Genomic DNA, 17,861 nt, shown 5'->3' on the forward strand with positions numbered 1-17,861 from the left:
TTTAGAAAAGGCTGATCCTACTGCCTCAAACATAAACATTGCTCCTCTTTTTAATATAACGTGTATACACAACTAAAACCAGGCAGAGCACACATGAAAGCCATTCAGGAATTTGCAGAGGTTACCACTCTCTGTGTGGGTGGGGTGGGAGATTTCAGCCAAAGAGAGTCTGGATTGGCGTACGTCACGATGGAGAGGAGAGGGAGCAGAGAGCAACTGCAGTTCAGTGAGCAGGCACAAGCAACAGAAGAAATTTCAGAGAAAAAATCCAAAACTCTTGAAAGAGCATAGAAGTTTCATCAGAGTGCATTTCTGTGAAATACAGAATATTGGGGGAAAAAAGTGAGAACGAACATGCGTATTACAGTGTGCTTTTGCTTTTAACTGTAAAACAGAACATCCAATCTGTCTTCTGCTCTGACACATTTTGAGAATGAGCAAATAAAAGAAGAAAAGCAGAAGTCAAAATGAGAAAGAAGGCTGACTGCAGTCTGCAAACTGAGCACTACAAGAGACGGATGTGATGTGGGCACAAAGTCAAATCACAATAGAATATTGAGATGGGATTTTCTTCTGGAAATAAACAGGGAAAAAGTACTGCTTCAGAAAAAGGAAAAGAAAAGGGGAGGGGGGGGGGAAAGGAAAAGGGAAAAGAGAAGGGAAAATGGAAAAGGGAAAAAGGAAAAAGAAGACAGATGTTATGGAACAGCTAGAGGACTGCCTGAAACGAGACGTCCCTGTACAAGAAATGCAAAAATCCTAATAGCCTTTTATATATTTATAAAGTAAGTGACAGAAAGGCTAAGCAGGAAAGTCCTGCTGTTACATAAGGGAATATTCACACAGCTCCTATTAGCTGTTGTTTTCCAACACTGCAGTCTTCAGGGGAATTAACACATTTCCTATTGAGAAAGAGGAAAACAAGACAGCTCATTTATCTGGAGGAACGTCCCCATCTTATCACAGTATCTGAGCAGATCAAAGCTGCCAGACGCCACCAGAACCAGCACCGAAAGATGGGGAGCATCTGAAGAAACTCTTCATTCCTTCACATAAATTAAATGGAAAAAAAAAGTTTGCGGCACTGCCGCCTTTAGCGAAGTTTTGCTGCAGTGCTGACATAGTGGCAATGACTCTGCTCCTGCCATCAGAAAAGTATAATGGACTGCATAGTGAAGCCTGAGTTTGTGCCTCCTGCTCAGACCTGTAAGGCATACAGGGATAAAAAGTATTTGGCAATGCTTAAAATACCTTGTCCTCGTTTGTCTCTGTGCTTTTCAATCTGCTGAAATGGACTGCATCTAGCTTGAAAACTTTCAGCTGAAAGGGATTCTGTAACTTTATTTTCCATGTGTGTGCCTTCAACATGGTCTGAATTTGCAAGAAGTCCTAGGAGTTTCAAAGTCAATTTTTACAATGACACACAACTTTTTCAAATCATGTAAGAACTGCCTAAAGCGTTACTTGTACTTTAACGTTATCTCCTTAAAAATTATCTAAGTAAACTTCATTAAAAAACAAAACAAAACAAAAAACCACAAAGGCTCACCTGCTCAAAATGAGAGAAATGAGTTGGGTGTATTCAATGATCCACTAGTTTGAGAAATTAAAGCTGCTACCGCAACTGTCACTAAGATTCACAACAATCTGTTCAGTGTGAAGGTTTGGCAGTTTGGAGTATATCCAAGAAGGTACACTCCGACTCCTGGTATTTATATTACTTCAACTAAGGAGGAGGAGCACTAGTTAGTCAACTTCTCTGACTCTTTGAACTTTGCAGACCAAGAAATTAAACCTGCAAAGTGCTAGGTATCTTCTGCTCTTAGCATAGCCAGGATAGAGTCCCAAAAGACCATTAGGTAAATTTGAAGTAATCTTATATAATTAATGGAAAAGTCCTGTGACTTTTAGACAGCAGGTGGGTTTATGAAACAATCTCATAACACCACCGGAAGCCAGTTGAGAGATTACAAGTGCCATAATCTGCTCTAACAGTCCTTCTTTAACTCCTGTGTGCTGAAATTCTAACCAGGGAATGAGGCAGAGGTACGTCTTTATGTCTTTTAAATTGTTATTTGATTAAAAGTAAGCTGCTGCATCATCTGATACAATGCAGTTCTCATGCTGGGAAGTTGCGAACGTAAACTGTGCTCTATTAAACCCGTTAGCAGCTGTTAAAATGCAGAGTGCTGCTGGCACCTTTTAGAGCAACTACTAAAATATGCATCATGTGGGCACCTTAAATGAGTCATTTTAAAAAAAAAAGATTTATTTTTCAATCATTCTATAAACAAGAATAAATCAAAACAATTCAGTCTTTCACCCCACTGAGATAAAGTAAGTGCAAATGCTGTTTCAAAGTTAATTGGCTCTGAAATATTTAAGTCTGGGGAAAATAATTTTGAATGACAGAATTTTACAAAAACATCTATATTTATTTCTATATCCATCATATTCCTTTACATTTGTAGCTCATGAGGCATAATTTTTTTTAATAGGTTAGCACAACTACATGCAAACACTAGGAAATGCATTATTCCTCATACGAAATGGGGTTAATATTTGTCCTTATTCTACTGCAGAAATAAAATGCACAGACATGAATAAAAACGAAATGTAAATGGTATAAGTGTGGCTGGTGACAAAAATTAAAGCTTTGATCTACCGCAATTGAAATAGTTTTATCCAGGCTATTTTGGTTATGCTTGTGCGTGCTGCAGGAGCTAAGCAGCAACGAGTGAACTCATCTACCACTCTGAAGCAACTTTTGTAGTAATGCTTGTAATCATTGACCTCGATTGAGGTTGAAAACTGATCTGCACTGTGCAGAACATCATGAGTGGGGAACTACATTTATGGCCAAAAAAATGATCCAAGGGATGGAACACCTCTGCTGTGAGGACAGGCTGATATACCTGGAACAGGCTGTTTAGGCTGGAGAAGTGAAGGCTTTGGGGAGATCTGATAGCAGCTTTCAGTATTCATAGGGAGACTGTAGTAAAGGGAGGGGACAGACTTTTTAGCAGGGTCTGTTACAAGAAGACAAGGGGAGATGGATTCAAACTAAAAGAGAGGAGGTTCAGACCAGATATAAGGAAGAAGTTTGTAACAATAAAGGTGGTGAGGCACTGGCACAGGTTGCACAGAGGTGATGGAAGCCATTCAAAGTCAGGCTGGACTGGGCTCTGAGCACCTGATGGAGCTGTAGGTGTCCCTGTTCATGGCAGGGGAACTGAACTATATGGTCTCTTAGAATCTCTTCCAACTCAAACTGTTCTACGATTTTATGATTCAAATTGGATACTGGCGGAGGACACAGCAGAGTGCAGTTTGGTTCCCCAAGGACATGGTCTCCCACACACTGCATTCCCAGCTGTCACACATGCCAGAGGTCACCAAGACTTGGCACCACCCAACCCAAGCCCTGGTTCCCCCATTCCTAGACCTGGAGCTGGCAGCTGCCAGCCCACAGAGAGCAATTTGCGGGGCTGTGGTTGCACTCTTAGTGCTCCAGCACCCAGAAAGCACCCTGCATTCTTTGTTTGCTTAATAAGAGCAGACAGTGAATGGCAGAGAAAATAAGGATAAATTCTGCTGATATCTTTCTCTAAATTCTGTCACCTGCATTGCAATGAGCTGCAGACATTCGTGGCAGCTCTTCCGGACAGCCCTGGATTGCGCTGTCTGCTCTGTCTCTGGTGGCGGAGACAGGTTTCTTGCCTTCCTCCTTATGCTAATTAGAAGCATGCATGCTCTGCTGACCAGACTATGATTGAATACAAATTCTGCCTACATCCTTTCTATCAATCCCTGTGTGCTGTCTTTCTCTCCCTTTTCCCTTCCATTCCCAGTCACAAGATGCTTCAGGCAAAAGGCAAGAGCATTGTAATAAAATGACATCTCCAAACAGAGAGCTTTTTTTCTTGAAGGCCCCTGGCTATCTTAGTTTCATTATATTTCTCAGGAGGGGGCATCACTCCCTGACAACTAACATCTGGCCCAAGAGACCTCCTAATTTAAAACAACAAACTAATTATTGTCACCTACTCTCTCCTGTAGCTTTTATCTTTATTTATTTTTTCCTGGAAGAAATATGTCAGCATATTTTTCATTTGAACTACTAATGGTCTGGGTTTTTTCCCCTTAAGAATGCTGAACTTTCTTCTAAAGGGAGGAAATCCATATTTTATCAATCAGTTTCAATTACCTACTGTATTTCACTCCACGGTGTTGAATTATGAGTTGGAAGGATGTCTTGATTAAAGACGTTACCAACATCCAGACATCTGAGAAACCAATCTTTCTGTTCGCATGACATGTTATACAGAACACTGGGAACTGACATTATGTTAAATTTCCTTTATTATGATTTCTTTATAAAGTTCAAGCTACAGCTCTCTGTGTTAGATCACTGATACAAGCAATGATGAGCTACAGGCATTTATTTTAAGAGATTCTCTTATTTTTCAGTGTACTAAGGGAGAAGCCAAGCCAGTTTAATGTCTGCATGGCTGTTTTCTACTGGAATGAAATCTACATTCATGACTGCGCCATGAGAAGTAATAATTCTTGTCTTGCTACCAATTTTCCTTGCCTCCATGCTAAGTTATTTACCAAAATTTACTCTCTAACTTTTCCATTTTTAAATTGAGGTTCACAGTAACAAATTTACTGGATGCAGTACTTAGAGCTAACTGGAAGGATTTAGGGATTTATTTATTTATTTTAATTACTGCTAGCAAATTCTGTTACTGCGTATCATAAATATTCACTGAGATTCACCATATAGCTACAGCTGAGAAGTTGCTACCTCTGTTTCTAAGGTTTGGTTTGAAAAAAATCAGTGCAATCAGAATATAATAACAGTAAGTGAAACCGTGACTTAAATTAAGCTATTACAAGGTTTTAATTGCTGTCAATAGTGTCAAGATGGAATTTCTGACAGCGTACAGCTGCAGTCCCATGCCAGTCTAATCTCCAGAATGCTGCCACAGACACAGAAACAGCTTATGTTGTTTGGTTGTTGGGCATATATTATCTATCCATAATATCACCAAAGTAATTTGCCAACTTGATGGATTAATTCCAAAGTTGTTCATCCCATCCACAAAAGACTGAAGGGACACAGCTCGGGATTATGCTGAGAGAAATACTTTAACCAAAATCCAAAAATATTCCGTTAAAAAAAATCAACAGGAGGTGGTCTGCCATTTAGCATAAGTTTCAGAAGAAAAAAACCCACTGTTTTCCATGACAATGAAACATTGATATAATCTCACCAAAATGATTAGCTTCACAAAGGAACATAGAAAGAAGAAAACCTTGGGTTTCTAAACATCATGGGAAAATAAAAGTAAGATTGATCCAGTCTTTCCTGATTCCAACTACAGTCTCCAGGACAGCTATTGATCAGCTTCACAGCTATGGCTCTGCATAAACTAGTTTAGGGTAAGAAAAGGGGATGCCAGCAAGTCACCACCAGCACTCATTAGTGCTGATTTATTTATTTATGATTGCATACCAAGGCTCCTGCCCTTTGATGTAGATCAGAGCTGCTTCTATAAGCAGATACTTAAAGGCACACAGAACCAGTAACTACCTGGCCTCAGAGTGTTCAGTGAGCAGCTGGGCTTCACCAAACACACTGACTCGGCAGCACAGAGCAGATTCCTTTTATATCTGAGAATAAGAGGTTTTCAGCAGAAGGAGGTGATATTTTGAAAGCTATGTGTAATCTAGATAATAGAAGTAAATAAAGTTAAAACAAATTGTTTTCCTCCATATTTTCCATGAAGATCTGATAGATACTGAAAGATCCATGACTAAATTCTCTCTCCTTTAACCACTGAGTTTATTGAGTGAGAGAGCTCCTTACTCTCTTGTGGTTTGCAGGGGAGCAATAAAGGGCTCATTTAAGTTTAATCGGGATGTAGAAGTCTTTAAAATTATTAATATTATTCTTCTTTATGAAGTGCAATTTTATCACCACATTTTTATTCTAGTATAAGGAGACATTACCCCCAGGTGATTCCACACTTCTCAATTAGGTTGTTTTCATTTGCCACATATCCATGGCACAGGGCTGAATTGCCTTTCCCAGTCTGGCACTACTTCTACATCCTTCAGCAGAAGCTCTGCAAAGAAGCCAGGATGGGGGTGAAACACTTTGGCAGATCACTCCATCAGTCACTGGGGGGTTGGGCTGGGGGTGGTTAACAGCAAGATGAGTTTTGGATATGAGGGGGGAAGATAAGGAATGTTATTTTAGGCTCAAGAACTTCAGATACAGAGAATTCAACAGGAATCTGGGGTTAACACATGCAAGCCAGATGGCAGTAATTAAGCCAAGACTTTCAGGTTGCCTTTGACTTCCACTGAGTGCAGCTGGATGTAGTATCAGTTGATTTCAGTTATCACAAGGGCTGGTATTCACATCCCCACCTTTTTGCTCACTTTAAGAGCGGAGTGGATTTTAGCACAAGTAGTCCTAAGAGTGAATACAGCTTTGTTATTTTTTTTTTACTGTAATGTGGTAGTGTGGAACTTCATTGTTCTAAGTACCCTGGGAGATAGCAAGTCTTTGCCCCAGGCCACCTAGTTGCATTGCGACAAGGGCATAATGCTCCCTTACCACTGTTACAGCTTGGGGTAGGCCTTGGTTCCTACAGAAAGGCAACCCTTTCTGCCAGGGAACAATCCAGCACTGTAGGGCACGCTCAAATTCAGATGTTGCTGGGTACAGTTTCTGAATGCCCCAGGGACTTTTTAGGACAAGCAAACCAGATTTCCCTCATGCATATTTGAAGTCTAAGTTGAACTGAAAGGCAAAGTGAAAAAAGACATAATGCAGTTGTTTACTTAAGATGTATGAGTGCAGGAAGTTACTTTATCATGTCCTAGATGGTGACATTGAATTCCCTGAGCTCCCAGCACATGTTTGCCTTGCCTTTGGTCTGTGTGATTTGGATATAAGCTAGTTGTCATTTAGAACACATCCAGTTATCTGGCACACACCAAGATGATCTTTGACTTATTTTTTCCTCATGGGGTTTGCTTTTTGGCTCCTGACAGCATGACCTTGGGCACAGCTCCAGCAAATAAATTTAAAATAATGGCATAAGTTTAAATGGATCATGACTACAACTCTTGCAAGAGTACAATTAACCAACTACTGCAGTTTCTTTTTGAAGGAGTATTACATTATGACTGCTGGTGACAAAACAGCTCTGAAACACACTGAAAGTCATGTTGCTTATTTTATGCACATATCTGAAACCGGACAGACAACAGGAACAATGCTGGGAGTCAGTGAAAAGCAGATGTGCCCCAGTCAGAGCATTGGACTCAAAACTAAGAGATGCCCCTGAGAAACTTCAGTAAGGACTGTTGCAGCTCATTTTCACTTGAAAGGTGTCTGGATTCTGGAGTTATGAGAAGTCCTATGATGCAGAAAGGAAGGCAGAAATAACTGCTGAATATTCAAAGAACTCCATGTACCTTTTTTCTGTCATTTCCTGAGGGCAGATCCTGCAAGATACTTAGCATCAACTCTTTTGGATGACATATATTCACCATCTTTTAGCTTTACTAAATAACTCTGAATAGAACACACAACATGCAGCGATTAATTACCTATTTAATGAACATGCCTATCAGTAACTACAGTATGAAAGCATCATTAATGACACTCTTATTTCTGCATATGTTTTAGAAGGAAATGAGAACCACTAGCTAGCATTTGAAAATAGTTTTACTTCCCATCTAGGAAGGAAAGAGAGCACAGGGAAAAGCAAAAAGGAAGACAGAGCAATAAATAAATAAATAAATAAAAATAATTAAGTAAAAAAATAAATCCACAACATAGAAGTCTTTGTAATTTCCTATGGCTTTTCTATATTTGCACACTTTCAGTTCACTAGCAGTCAGTATATAAGTCCACACAACTTCTATCACATTCTATATGAGAGTTGTTTTAGAATGTACTAAAAAAGAGAGATTTGAGAATCACAGTGAGGAAGAGAAGCAGAAAATTAAGATATTTGTTACCCAGCTTCTAAGACATTTCTTTGTGAGTTTGTTTTCCACAAATAAGAGGAGTACATTTGCTCTGCATTCACTCAGTCCTCTAGTAGTACTCTTTCAATAAAGTCTTTGCTTGGTGAGAACCTATGTCACAAAGAAATCCTCTCCACCATTTTGGGCACAGGCTCCTCCTCTGCATTCCCATCACGGGACATGACCCTTTGGGGAGCAAAGGAGCTTATCCCACTAAAGTGAGCAAAGTGGACTGATTTTGTCATAAGCATCTGACAGCATTTTGAAACAATCTCCCCTCATTCTCTAACAAGCATCTAAAAATAACCTCTTGAGATTGACACATGGGAAAATTATTATGAACTGTAGCTGATGTGGAAAAATCAGTGTTTGAAATTGTGTCATTCAACAGATTAGGGCTATTTAGGTAGAAGCATTTAGCATAGAAGTACCTTAAGGTAATAGGCTGGAACATGCTTGAAAAATAAGCCAAGGTAGGTCCTATGGATTCAGAACAATCTGGAGTTTTCAGGAATGCCTAGATATAGCTCCTATCAGAATAATAAAAATTAAAAATACAAACAACTAAAAACAAAACAAAACACACACATACACACACACACAAAATAAATAAAACAAACAGGTGACAACATGAAAAATACTTGGAAGAGAAAAACTCCTCCTACTGTATTCTAAAATAAAATGATATAAACAACTTCTAAATGACTCCATTAGAACAAAATAAAGAAAAGGATATTTTATAAATAGTAACAAGACCTGTCAGGCATGCAACTCACTCTGTCTCCTTGAAAAACACTTTCAACAGCACTAAAAATGAAATAGTGGCAGAATCAGAAATTTATCTGATTCTATACTTCCTCTGATGAAGAATGAAAGACACAGAATCAAATAAAGGTTAAAATGAATGAAAGCCTGTGATTACCACAAATCAGTGTAGGTCTGCCTGAATCCCATACGTTTACACATTCTTATATGTTTTCAGAAAGTTCCTGCAAAGCACAATACCCACTTTTTTTGTCACTGAGTTAGAGTTGCAAATTAGAAGCCAAATGCTGACCTTCTTCCTTGCTATTTGCAAAAGCAAATTGCAATTTGCCAAAGGTTTTTGATAACATTTGGTGCTAATTGGACTTAAAAATGTTGATCTTCCAAATTGCAGTCATCTTAAAGACACATGTAGTTTATCTCAGCATGTAAGAGAGCAAAAGCTCAGATTGCAATAACCTCAGAATCTAGGTTCTTTCAATGTCAGGGTGATTTACAATTCTTGACCTTTTTTCTTGCATGAAAATTAATAAAGCAAGCATATACCATATTTAATATAAATAGATAACTGTTTTAGACATTAAAACATGAAAAAATACATTTTATAACTAAGACTACAATCAGTGAATTTTGGTTTTCAAAGGAGAACCAAACTTTCAAATGTGAAATCTGATTGATTTCAATTTTCCACAAAAGGATGGATACTTCATTGTATGGAAGCTGCTCTCCTTTATGATAAACTACATATGTATAGATTTAACCACCATAAGCGTAACATGAAGAAATCATCCATCAGCCAGAAGCAGTTTGAGTTGATATTCGCAACAGCAAATGAGAAATCTGCTACCCAGAATCTCAGCCATTTGGAATTAAACAAGCTACCTACAACCCAATTGGCACAATTTTATTGCAGAGAAATAACATGGCCTGTTTAGCTCTTTGTCCATTATAATAGTTATGAAAGCCAGATCAATTTTTTTTTCTGCTTGACAGAGCAGCACACTTCACTTTTTGCTGATCTCTGCAATGGCTTCCATTGTAGCAGAACTTGATCCTTCTTACCTATTCCTCTTGGTCTGTCTTGCATCATTTCACTAGCTCTTAATCATCTTCCTCATTAAAGATTACATATGCATCGTCATTTGGGAGACCCACAAACATTTTTCCATGCTTCTTTACTCTGTTTTTCACATCTCATTTCATGACTGTGTTCAAACGTCAACATCTATTTTCTTATATTTCACCACAATTTATCTTACTTCAGACTCTTATTCTACATTTTTAAGATCCATCCTCTTCTGTTTGGGAGCCAAAAAAATGCACATTTCCTATGTACAATATTGCATGTCTCTAAAGCTGTATAAGCTAGATGAATGATCCAAATAAAAACAACTATAAAAGTACAGGTTAAAAGTAGGGTGGCTTTCCCAGGACAGGCCCAGCCTGCAACCTCCCCCATCTAACACCCAGAAAAGAAATTGCTGTTTGTTGTCACCTCTCACAGATCTTCCTAAGCACAGTTCCTTCTTTAGCCACGCCTACTGACGCCAAATAACACCTCAGTTTCTATACAGTCCTATCAACTTCTGCATCATGTGACTGAGGTTTTATTTTCAAGCTCCATAGGAAAGGTTAAAAGATTTGCTTGTCTCTAAACTGCATTGTTCACTTCAAGTTGTATAGTAGGAGAAAGAATAATGAGTTCAAGTTTCTAAAAATAAGAAGGAAAATGCATTAAAGATTCAAAATTTGAACCACATGAACAGAAAAAAATTAGAAATCACATACAAGTCATACAATTCATTCCATCAAGAAATATTTCTTAAATTTTAGTTTATAAGGAGATAATATCTGAAAACATCATTAAGGTTCCTGCAGATTTCCTGATTAGACACGTTAATGCAGAGCTTGGCAGATGATCAAGCCTAAAAATCCTTTGAGATTCTCAACAACAAAGCCAGCTACAGTTCTCATAATGGAAAAATTAAAAACATATTTTATGTAACAGATATAGTTGAGAATAAATATATTTAAAAGTTGAATATATATTAAAATATTCTAAGATAAACTCTGATTTTAATAGAAGAAGCCGAACAAAAACTACTTCAAGTGCTACAGAGTTCTGCATGATTTCCTGTGAAATAACCACATATCTAACCCCTTGAATCAGATTATCTTCCTTCTCTTTAAGGGGGCGAGAGGCAAAGGCTGCTGGTTCAGGCTCTTACAGCCACTGGGCTATGTCAGTAGGTGCACGCAGGTATACTGAAAAGGCTCGAAGACACATTCAACAAAGACACAGCAAATTTTTCAGTGCTTGGCTTGTAAGATTTCCTATCAGGCCTCAGTACTTGCATGCTGAGCCCAGTTCTAATAACCATAGTTTACAAAGAAAGATGATAAAGCATAGACTTGGAAGCACAACCTATAAAGGGAAGGCTAAAGCCTGATTTATTCAGTCTATAAATATATAAATGCACACATACACACAGAAGGATAATTCCAAGAAACATGTATAACAAGAAAACATAAAACTAAAATGAAGACATACACATTACTGAACAGAGTTGTGTAGTTAGCCCTTGGAGCAATTCACAGAGCACCAAAGAGATCCTTAGAAAAATAAAAATAATTAAATGTAAGAAACAAAACCTGTGTGTTTCTTATTTGGGAGCCCTAGGACTCCTGCTGTAAGCAAAACTATATGTAAGTTAGCACAGGCCATTTTTTGTGTGTAGTCCTATACTTTCTTCAGTCCATAGCATAACATCCACAGCTGTATATATTGGGATGGGAGTGAGACCTGTCTGTTTAGGCTTTTTCATACCATCTTATATAAGTAATTAGGTTTACTTCAAATTAGCTAGTAGTATTTTCATACAAAGAATATTATCTCTATGTTACTTCAGAAGCTTGATAAAAATAAGTCAGAATATCAATCAGATATTCAACACACACTACTTGAATTGACACAATTAGCTGCAGTTCAGATATAATAATCCTAGCACACTGTAATGTGACTTTAGCTATTATCAGAGATAGTCTAAGAAAACAAAACTGGAATTTTTAAGACCTTCGTATCAAAACCAACATGTTCGTACACAGAAAAAAAAAAAAACAAACATACAAAATAAATTAAAAAAATGTGAAAAGAACAGGCTGCCTACTAATAAAAGCTTGAATTTTATCCACTGAGAAGAAATAAATAAATATATAAATAAATCCAACAGCTATTAAAATGATGCAGTTCTTCAACTATCCCCTAGGGCATACTCAAATTTAATGTGGATACCTGACCTAATGTACTGTACAACTCTGCCAGGTTTAAATAGTACAGCTTTCTCTCTTTGTAAGATGCTGCACAGGAAGCACTAAGTGGAGGAACTTCACACACAAATCAGAGGCATCTGAGGATGTTATAGCAACCAGAAAAAAAAAAAACATCGCTTGTCACATAATAAGAAAAACACTCTTTATGTCCACTAATTGTCATCATAAACATCCACTACCCATTACATTCCAACAGGTCAAAAATCTGCTTAGGAAATTCCCAGGTTGAAGGTGAAAAAAGTTTGGCCTAGCAGATTAATCAATATTTTCAGGTACCCACGAAGCTCCTGTGTGTTACTTCTTCAAACATGATGCAAACATTCAACCACAATTAGCTACCTGAGGTACCACCCTTCGAAAGAAACCACAAGAGTATCAAAACCTTTCACACGCTGTATGTTAAACCCACGCCTAAATACTGTAGCAGGCTTTAGAAAGAAGTCCCTGATTTCCATAAGTGTGTGCAACCATTACTTGTACAAACAATCATTCCAGTTGTGTGGGTCCACTTAATGTAAATGTACCTTCAAGAAGCCAGCTAAATATGCAATTGGTCTTTTGTACAAACAATTACTGTGATGTGTACACTGAAGAAGCTCTCTAAAAGACAGATAGTTAATAGAAATTACGGGAAGCAAATATTGTGCACCAGGGTTTAAAAATGAGAATCTCAATTTAGAAATCCAAATGCCAATATGACTGCTCGGATACGAAGCAAGTTTATAACTGCAGTACTCTACTTCAAAAATTGAACTCACAGTACTGTTTAAAATAAAGCAATAAGAGTCCCATATTAATATTCCTTTTTGTCATTTGTATTCTGCTCATTTGTGCAGCTTCATTTCATGTTGGCTTTTTTTTTTCCTGCACATAGACCATGCTAATATCTTCATGGATTTGTTTATAATAACCTTTAAATCCTTTCCTTGTCATTATACTGCATAGCTGTTCCACTGTATATACACTCTTCACTTCGGTTCATTGCCTACACATCGATTATTTCACATTTCTCTATGTTAAACACTGAATAGTATTTTCCACTTAGTGGACCCAGCCATTTAAAGGATCCAAATCTATCTGAATAAAGTTGGTTGCTTTCCTCTCCCTTATTAGTTATACATTTAATTCTGCCAGCATGTGCTAAACATCAAAGTCGGTCACAGAGAATTTGGTATTTGTCAGAGAAGTGATCACAGAACCTAACTTCTGCTTGAATACTATCATTTTGGGTAGTAATATTCACAAGTCAGTAATGTTGAAACTGCAGACTGAGTTCTCTATGCTGCCTTTAAAAGACTTTGCACATCCTGTGATAAGTGAGGTCAAGGTATTTATAGAGGTAGCTAGCTACCTCTAGGTTTGCTTCTTTTCTCTCCAACACTTGACCCTATCTGCAATAATTAAAATAATAATAATCACAACATTTTGGCTACATGAAAAAAAAAGCCAACACTCCAGAAAACCCACTTGGTCTCAGGTAGCACAGTACGCTAGCTCTGCAAACGCTGGGGCAAGTCGGACTGACTGCGGTGTGGATCAAAGTGTGCATTGTTTTGCATATGCATCAAATAGCACTGATATAATGCTTCTGAGATGTCTGAGCACAATACTGAGGTTCAGCTGCCTTTCAATCTCCTATAGCTTTAATTTCCCTGAAAAAAAAAAAAATAAATAAAAGCACGCTTACTTTCCAATCTGTCTAGGCCTAAAAGTGATGTGAATAAAGCCTGATTCAGCTGTGCTTTTTTTTTCAAGTAATTGATGCTATATTTAAGCTGCAACACCTGGGGTTGATGTACTAACTACCTTTTAAAGACCAACCTAAACATTTACCATCTATTTTTGGCCAGGTTTTCAGTCAACTGGTTGAATTTCACCTTTACTGGTAAAGTCAAGGACACTATATTTTTATACCCTCCCTTCTCTACTCCCACTTTCAGCAACATTCAAAGCAAAGGGAAGGACTATGAGAGAAACAAAACAATCATAAGGTGCTCTGAATAATCTGAATTTCTGTGTCTGGCTTACTTATTTTCTGCAGATAAAAGGCAGTAAATGCATTTGCAAAGTGAACTATCTTCAGGTTTTCCAGAATTTCAGTCCCCATTTGCAAACTTTTCAGTTACAAAGCAAAAATATCCATTTTGCACACATAACGCTCATAAAAATATTTCTTCATCTGAAAGGATTCCTAGTGATGTCTCAAAACTCCAAGCTCCTTGTGTTCCTTTCTAGCCTTACTCCAAATTGTGCAACTGCTGCCAGTTCAGCTCTCTCAAAGACTTTAACCAGGCATCCAGTATCGCTCTACACGATATGATGCTTTATTTTCCATCAAGCTATTTACTTCCTTATTCAGAATTTGAATTAATTAGCAGTGGTGAAAAATAAGGCTTTTCTAGAGATACCAGTAATGCTGGAGCCTGATGACCACTTCATGACATTCCAACAAGAAATACAAGCTTTTTGAGGTGAGGATTATCAAAGTGTTGTGGAGTGTTATGAGAAGTCTTATGGAAAGACTGCTACAGTGGTAATGAATGCATGGAGTCCCTTCTTCACTTGGTACACAGATTATTTCCACTGACAACGTTCACTACGTTTTTCTTAAGTGCTTTTCTATAAATAGATACCATCTACAAACCCAGTTGTTTGAACACGTGTTGCAGTTCACCACAGTAAGACAGAAATTCCAGTATTATGGCTATACAAGTTGGAAGCTGAAACTCAGGGGCACAGAAACTTTCTCAGGTTTGCAATGGGAAATTTGTAACTTTCCTTCTCTTGGCTTTGCACCCTACTCTTCTTTTCTTTGCCTTAAATCTGTTCTAACAAAAACCCTTCTGCTACTGTCACTATCGTTGCCATTATGACATTATGGACAGACTCACCATGGTACTGCTTGAATGACCAGAGTGCAACAACAAAAGGGAAAGACTAACTAAACCCCACTCTGCTAGCATAGAACAGCATTTCCAAATGAAAAATAATTTGTAATTTATTTATACTGCCACCCAGAATGTTTACTGGGAACAGAGGCAGGAGCAAAAAGTATTTTGCCAGTGATACAGGAAAATAGCATTTGTATTTTAAAGCTGATGAATATTCACCCCCTTGAGGTTATATGACAGTTGGGTGAGTTTTCTTTGAGGGGAAAACAAAATCAAAAGACAATTTTTCAACTGAAAACATATGCCCACTGTGAATTACATTCACCTTGTAATGCTCAAGAGAAAGCATTTCATTCTTTCAATTAATTTGACCTTTACTGAAAGCTAGCAGAGAAGAAACTCTCATGGAGCTAAGTACTTGGAGTCAGAGTAAGAAGCACTGTAGATCTGCATGCAGTGTACTACACAAACTGATGTTTGTAAGATACTACTGTATACATCGTGAAGCTGCTGCTTAGAAAGAAAAGTGTACACAGTTCTTGACCAAGCTGTTCACAAGAATCTACTTGCTCAAAAGCAAATGAGATCCCTTCCAGTGCCAAGAAGTGCTGAATAAGCCCTACCTGGGTGGAACCTGACCATGTTCTCCAAGTCACATCTGTGTAGGCACATAACCCCAACCGTATTACACTCTCAAAGACAAAGAAGCTGGATTTCCATCAGTTGCATACATTTCAGTTTCAGTCATTTTTTAACTTTTTAGAAACTTCAGCTCTCGGAATTAATCTTTTCAGAAAATTATGAGAACACAAAGTCTACTCACGTTCACTGAGGGTGCATGCTCTGAAATAACTGAGCTTCCTTCCTCTCATAGACCAAAAGTATCTATCTGAAAATCAAAACAACAAAAACAAGTTATTAGTAGAAAATGAGAAAATTCACTAGAAATTCAGATTTTTGTTTCACTAATTTAGAACTGCAACCTGTATAACTGACTGAAGAAAAGAGTATGACTAGAAGAGAAGCAGACCTGTACCAGAATCAGACGTCTGCCTATGTGAGAAAGCTGGAAAGCAACAGGTCATGCTTTTTGTGAGTTTATTCCCTTCTATTCAGTCTTACATTAGATTTACTTCACCACAAATGGAGACTACAGGATTCTGCAGGATCAGCCCCTAACAGCAAATGTATAAAAGTATGTGCAAATGCTGTGAGTACCATAGTTGCCAAGTCTTTTTGGCTATAAAGCCAAAATTGACTCATAAGTACTGCTATTCGCAGCCAAAAATAAGTGTGTATTGCCTTACATTTTCTTTCCACATTTCTCATAGACATTTACATTTATATCAACACATAATGAGTAGAGGAAACACAAAGACATTTGAACAGAATTTTCTTTAGCTTGTCAAAAATGCCTTTTTCTCCCTTTTCCTCCCATTAACATTAATTGGAGCTGGGCAGAAATCCTCACGTTAATAGGAATAAAAGTAGCACTAGTACATTACATTTAATTAGCATCTAAACTAAAGATCCTACACCCCACAAGCAATTTCCACCCAGGAAACATTCTGTCTGACAAGCAAATGCAGCCAGCTCTGATGTGGTGCAGGGCAGCTTTTCCCAGTGAGCAAGAATGAAGGGGATAGGACACAAATGCAGCTATGGGGGCACGGACCAGGTAAGTGGGTCAGACTAACTAAAACAGCAGGACAAACACCGCTCTCCATATGAAAACAGGTTACCCTGTGAATAAAATCAAAATATTTGTCAAAGATAATTGAGATCATGTTTACTGCACAGATTCATAAATCTGAAATGTAGAGCTGCACAGACACCATCTGATCGTGGCAGCATCATAATAAATCAAAAGACCAGTAACTTGAAAGTCTTTTATGCTTTTTAGAATAACCCAAAGACGTATTCACAGCATTTGTTTCTTCTGGCCTCCTTTATGTTTCTCTGTCTTGCAGAATGCGTGCTGCCATCTATATTTAACAGCAAATGCAAAATACAGACAGTCTTATAGATCAGAGAGGCTAAAGTTTCTTCTTGCTCTTCTGATTCCCCTTGGCTCACTCCAATGCCTCCACCCCCTCCTGGCTCTTGTTTTCCTCATTTCCATGCTGTTCCATTTATCCTCCCTTCCTCCATCCCCGCAGTTCCGCATTGTTCCTTTCTCATCTTTCAGCCCCACCTTGTCTCATTCCTGCTTTTGTGTTCCAATATACCACATAAGAAGGTACTTAAAAAAAAAAATCAAGAGCTCTTGGTAAAGCTGCTGTTTTCTAAAGCAGCTCAACAGACACTGTGCTACTTTTATTTCAGATTTTTTAGGACAAATCCAAGCAGTATTTTTTTTTCTTCTAAGAGAAAGAATGTTAATCTAAAACTTGTCTAAGTTACAAAGCAGTATTACTCCTTCCTGAAGAAGAGGAGAGGGACACATGCAGCTCTGCTGATGAAAGAAAAGCTAGTTTGACTTTAACAGGGATTCATCACCTTTCCAATTGGGCTGTGCCCATTTGTCACAGTCATTAGAAAGTTATGGAACTACGGAGCTAATTTTCACTCTGGGTCAAAACTGAATGGAGATGATTTTACCAGAACACAATTTAAGCCAAATCCCAGGCAAATCATCTTTTAAACGTGGTTCCTGTCCATTTATGATCTTGGTTTGACTCAGCCTCCCACTCTAGTTCTTGACAAATGATGTCAGAATCCCCTCCCAGGCTCTTTTGGTAAGAAAAGAGGAATCATCCCATCCTAGAGGATTTTAAATGAGCTCAGCACTCCTTTCTCTATACAAAATATGAGGAAATT

Source organism: Cyrtonyx montezumae, unplaced genomic scaffold (genome assembly GCF_038088225.1).
Source record: "Cyrtonyx montezumae isolate F1298 unplaced genomic scaffold, pur_monq_1.0 scaffold_17, whole genome shotgun sequence".
Taxonomy (NCBI): Eukaryota; Metazoa; Chordata; class Aves; order Galliformes; family Odontophoridae; genus Cyrtonyx; species Cyrtonyx montezumae.